Consider the following 6,197-nt stretch of genomic DNA (forward strand, 5'->3'; position numbering starts at 1 on the left):
ATTCTACCCTGCAGTGCAAAAACAGCCTGTAGTGAATATAATGAACTATAGCCATAAAAGAGAGTTTTGATTGGAGCTGCCTCAATAGTTCCCACATTCATTTTATTAATTAGGTACCAGTGAAGGGTGTGGTGCCTGGTTATGGATCATGTGGTGTGTGGGACAAAGTCAGAGGCAGCTGTGTTTTCTGCGCTACTTTTATAGGCAACCATTTAGGCTCTCTCTCTATCTCACACACACACACACACACACAGAAATACCCAGTAGTGTGGATGCAGACAAATAGCCTTGAGATGAGAAAGTTGTAAATTGCTCCCATGGTGGAGTTAGCCAGAAGAGGTTCATGGAAATGCTTTTTTTTTAAAATATATATATATATATACTTTGTTAAGGGACAGTTTATTACATCGTTGTAAGGTTAAACGCACATCAACATTAAAAAATGGGACACTGGCCCCAAGGTAGTTAGGACTCATGATTCTAGGCACAGCATAAATGCAAGTGGGATGTGGAAAAAGAAATAACACCTATGCACATACAGACCTCACACACTTTTGCTCGTGGAGACGATTGGCAACAAAATCAGCAGGCAACAAAAACACCCATGAGCACATATCATGTTCTGTCACTCTCTTTTTTTTCCACCCCTTCTGTTTCCCATCCCTCTCTCCTGACATTTCCTCACAACAATGCAGCATCCTTGATAGCAGCAGCCCTACTGAGTTGCTTTTTTCCCAGAGATGACAATCCACATGAATGTCAAAATCAAACATTTCACCTCGGGCTTATGCCCTATACTTAAAGGGGGACCTACCACCAGCAGCCAGTGACATGGAATAATCTGTAAGTGGTTGGAGAGCAGGAATATTTAAGAAGTGGGGCTGAGATAACACATGCAGTGTAGTTGAAACCTGTTAAATCTACAATCCAAGGCTGATAAATAACCGGATTCATAGGTGGGTGTGTCTGTTTGTGTGTGCATGTGTGTTGCTTGCTTGTGTTCATGCATATTTAAGTTTGGCTATGTCTGCAGAAGTAGATATGTGTGTGTGTGCGTGTGTGTGACTGTGTGTTTCATACACATGACCTGGGATCAATGGTGATGGATTAGAGCTGGAACTAATGTGCTTGTCCACCTGTGAAATGAGAAGCAGGGGAGAAGGGGACATCGAGAGAAGGGCCCTGTCACACTTGCATCAGGCTTGCGACAGACCCAACCTCGGTGGCACTTTATGACCACTTGATGGCACACACACACACACACACACACACACACACACACACAAAACAAAACCTGACATCCACCCAAATGTGAGAGTCACTTGTAGTGCAAGACACATACGACTGTTGTCAAAAATAGGAGGCTGTGGATGAGGTGGACACGCACGAAAGACACAAATGTAGCAGCCAATTCCTCTGCAGAGAGTGCAGCAAAGCAACACTGCAGTAGAACAACAGCAGCATTCACTGTGACATGACTGATGTGTTCTCATCTTTTGTTTGTATGTTGTGTTTCTTACGAGGGAGACATTTTTTGTATTTGAATTGTCCTTGTGCACAGTGATTTATACGCTGTGTTCTATATATTTCCATGTTAGGTTGTGATGTCCATGAAGGAGAAAAATGTGGTTTAAAAAAAAAAACATTTCAGTGTAGTTTCATATTCTCTCTTACTGTGCGTGTCTCTTTGAAGCTCTAGCAGAAAGTCTGTCAGCTAATTACAAGAGATGCTCACAGCCTCTTTTCTGCTGACTGTTGTCTCAGTGACACACAACCTACTACTGTAACTGTGTAAAATGAAAATGGTGATTGTGAGCTCCGAAATAAGCCAAACATAACTTTTTTTATTAAAAAGGCTTGGGCTGGTTGAGGTGCAAACCACTGTACCATTTGAGGGCATTGGATGCACTCTCTGTGTCTAATGCATAAACCTGCGCTGACAGTACAGTATGCTTAGAGGTCACCTGAGCATGCATAGTAAAAAAAAAAAAAAAAAAAAAGCGAAACTGGGACAGCAAAAGTGGAATGTGGGGAGTGGAGGAGGTTTCTTGTGGTTGTGAGTGCACAGTTTTCCAATCTGAGGGGTGGGTTTTAAATCCAAAAGCTCCATTTCCTAATCACAGAGCCTACACATTTATATAAGGGGACTCCGTATCCCCCTAGATTTAGTGTTCTTGATGTCATATAATCTATGTTATTTGGATGACTCTTTCAAGAAATGTTGGATGGATTATGCTAGATTAATACAGACCAGATCAATCAACCCCAAGAGACATCTCAAAAGAGGGACTGCACTGGAGAATAAAAGAAGCCAAAAACAAAGTACAGTATGGGAGCTCTGTGAAACGCATTTGCTCAGCGACAGCCACGGAGGCGCAGGTTGCGTGCAATTTCGGCGTCATGTGCTTATTTACTGAATCAGTACAGCAGTGAATGGAACAGTGACACACGGTTTGCATGGTTTACACTTGTTTGTGACATACACCAACTATGATGCAACCTGGACACATCCTCAGTGACGTTACCTGGAGTCCTTGAGTGTTTCGGGTCTTTCAAAGATCATACACTCTTGTCCATGCGACCCCAGCCAGGGGTGATTAAGCCCCGGCTTGTGTCCAGGTAGCGCTACCCCACCCACTTATCTCCTCTCCTGATCCACAGCCACCTTGAAGCAATTCTGCTGCTTCAGGGGCCTCTGTAATGGCCCTTTGCCTTCTGACTCCAGTGATGTCCAGCATGTTATAGGCCTTGCAGAGGGACTGGCCTACGAACCCTCTGCATCCCACCTCAATGGGCTGGCATCTGGCTCTCCACCCATTGCGCTGGCACTCCTCCACCAGCGCAGCATATTTGGCCCTCTTCCTCTCGTAGGCCTCCTCAATGCGGTCCTCCCAGGGGACGGTGAGCTACAGGAGAACAATCTGCTTAGATGTTGCTGAGGTGAGGACCAAATCCGGCCTGAGAGTTGTTGTGGCAGCATTTTCTGGGAACTTCAGTTGTTTCCCTAGGTCAACTCTGAGGTCCCAATCTTGTGCTGTTGCCAGGAGGGCAGAGGAGGTGGTTCTGGCTGTAACTGGTGGCTTCTCCCCGGCCCTCACAAAAGCGATACTCTTCTTTACTGGGCGACAGCGCTTGCATTCCTCAATTCCACTGCAGATGATGTTCGCTATCGTCCTCAAGACTTGGTCATGATGCCAGCGGTAGCGCCAGCCACCTCCGCAGCTACCGACTGACTCTTCTCTCAAAGCCTTCAACTGTGGAGATTGGGACTTCTTAGACCAAGAGGGGCCAGAGGATCCTTGGGAGGATGCCATGTTGGTAAATCCAGGCCTTGAACTTGCCTGGATGCCCGATTTGTCCACTGAGGCCAGCCAGTTTCCAGATCTTGGTTGGTAGAGCTGATGGCTGCCGCGTCTCTCAGGCTGCAGAGTTTCTCTATGATGGATGGTATCCTGGTGTTGCCAAGTGTGAAGTGGAACTTGTCAGTGACCTTACCTTTCTTAAGCACAAGGGATCTGGATTTTGCTGGCTTGAAGCTCATTCGGGCCCATGTGGCCAGCTCCTCCAGGCGTTTCAGGATCCACCTGCTCCCAGGGATATGTGGTGTTGTGACAGTCAGGTCATTCATAAAGGCTCTGATGGGAGGCTGACAAACACCAGAAAAGGATCACTGAAATAGTGCATCCATTGATGATTCCTTTTTCCATCTTATGCCAGTCCGATGTTATGGGCCTGAAGAAACTCTCAAGCTGAATCCATCATAATAATCCAGGATTAGGTCTTTGAATTGCCTGGGATGTGGTGGCGGCACAGTGCTTCTTCCATCAGCTTGTGGGGTGTGGACCCATAGGCATTCGTGAGGTCCAGCCACAGCACGGCCAGGTTGCCCTTGTTCTCTCGGGCTTCTCTGATCAGGTGTGTCACTACAACATGTACAGAGAAGCAGTAAAAAGTGTAATTCAAGTATCATATGCAAAACTGCCTTGTGCAATTGAAGGCAACAGGAGGTGTGAAGATTGCTGCAATATTTCTCGCAAAGTAAACACGCACCTAATTTAATGTTCATCTCTTTAATGTGCTCGTGAGTGATGGTGGATTGGGAGATTGTGACTGCCTGCATCTCTAATCAATGTCACAAACAACTCACTTCCTGTTTTCTTTTGTTATTCAAAGATGATTACATCATGTGCTTATTAGAAAGACTAACCTAAGGGAGCACCTGCTTTTGTTTTTTCTATGACTAAAGTATGGAAGGATGTCTGAAACAGGTTGTGCAGAGTCCATCTGTTCACTGTCAGGTATCTGAGCCTGCTACCTCCACTGTGTGTGTGTGTGTAGGTTCCTGTGGGCTGTATCTGCACTTTGTGTGCACCCCTTTACAGATGTCCAAAGGCTACTTTAGGGCAATAATTTCCCCTCTGATTACTCTAATGCACTACAGTGCTGCTGTTCTGTCTGTGATTCTTTTTTTTTCCCCTTTGCTTGGCAGGCCCACACACACACACGTCCATATGCTCACTGACTGTCAGGCACAAAGACACGCACTCATCACCAAGGAGGTGAGCTATGAAGTGATGAAAAGGCAAATAGCCAAGGGTGGGTAACATGGATTAAAAAAAAACAAAAAACAACTCCCCACTTTGTTATTTGTGCATATTTCATCAAATTATCCCATGACGGCACTCAGCAGCCTTCTGTGTGCCTTATTGTTTTCCCCCTGTTATGAAACCAGTCTAATTAACAAAGGTGGCAAATTACATTGTGCGAAACTTTTGAAACATTTGAAGTCTGCAATGAGCTTTGTGGTGAATTAATAAGTCATATTTTTCATACATTAGTAAAGAGGGGAAGCTAATGAGGTGGGCGTGGGCAGAGCCCGACATCGTCGGCAGATCTCTAATGTCAATATTTAACTAGTGTAAACAGAGAGAATGTATCCCCCACACTAGATACTATGATATGTACCATGTGTATAGTGCATGTGCATTGAGGAAGGAGATGTCTCATTTGAACACGCTCTCTTGGCATTTTGAGGACAAAGCTAAGATAGCTCAAAGTGATCTCATCTCTCTTAAGATATGCTCCTCCATGTCGTCAAAGACTAATAATGGGAATACAAATACGTTTATGACATGTATCTTTATTTACACACCTGTAAAGGCTTTGAATCAACTGATCATTTTCTTTCAATCTCCATGTAAAGATTTCTGCTGTATGATTACGAAGCAGCTGTACCATCCCGCTCTCTCGCTGGCAGTGGAGATGACTCCTGCTGAGTGGCAGCACTCTTGGCTGTGTGCTGACCCTGCAAGGCCAAATGGAAGCTGATTTTGGCTCGTGTACAGTTTGGCTGCCAGACGTGATTAGTATTCAGGGATATGGACATGGGACGATTTGATATCTAAACCTGTTCCAGCGAGAAACATTTAGCCTAAATCTGGGTTACTGTCATGCTGTGAAAATCACCTCAAAGTACAGCGTCGAACGAGTGCGCAATCTTCATTCTTTTTTACCAAAAAGTAACACACTATGCTCTGCACACCTTTAAATATGACGAGCGCCACTTTCCTGCACAATATTACATAATTCATTGGTTTAACAGCGGGGGAAGTCAATACCACTGGTATGTGGGTACATTTTGGTGCAGCATTTTACTTAATCAAAGGATACAGGAGTTGAGCTGAGGTGAGATCAGCATCAATACTAGGTTTAGTATCATAGTGGAGGTGGGGGGGTTAATAACCAAAGAGTGTCCCTGAGTTGAGGTTCCTTAATTTAAGAGAACAGCCAAAATTAAAAATAACCCAATAACGATGACTAATTCGATTTTCTTACCATCCGCCATATGTTTACACGCCCTGATCTCGGTATCTCTGCATATTATCTCTGCACATTGCAAACACTAAAGTTATGGTATCCAGTGGCTGCTGTTGTCTCAAGGTCACAGTGCAGATAACAAATACATCAGGGAGATGCAACATGACAGGTGTGTTTGCATGCTTGTTACATCTTGTCATTAACAACACAGGGGACACATAAATAAAAGTCTGGCACAGTCAAGGCGTTAGGAGAACAAATGCAATCTTTGTTAAATGAGGACAAAGGAAGTGTGCAGTAGTTTTTAGCAAAGGCATATCCTCATGCCACATGTAATGTCCACATGTAATGAGCTGTTTTGTAAAAAACAATTAATTCTC

General features: G+C 44.4%; 1 pseudogene; it reads right to left on the reverse strand.

The window, feature by feature from the left end:
* Positions 1–2,597: 2,597 nt before the first annotated feature.
* On the reverse strand, positions 2,598–4,120 carry LOC131447864 (uncharacterized; annotated as a pseudogene).
* Positions 4,121–6,197: the final 2,077 nt, after the last annotated feature.

This window comes from Solea solea, chromosome 20 (assembly GCF_958295425.1).
Source record: "Solea solea chromosome 20, fSolSol10.1, whole genome shotgun sequence".
NCBI lineage: Eukaryota > Metazoa > Chordata > Actinopteri > Pleuronectiformes > Soleidae > Solea > Solea solea.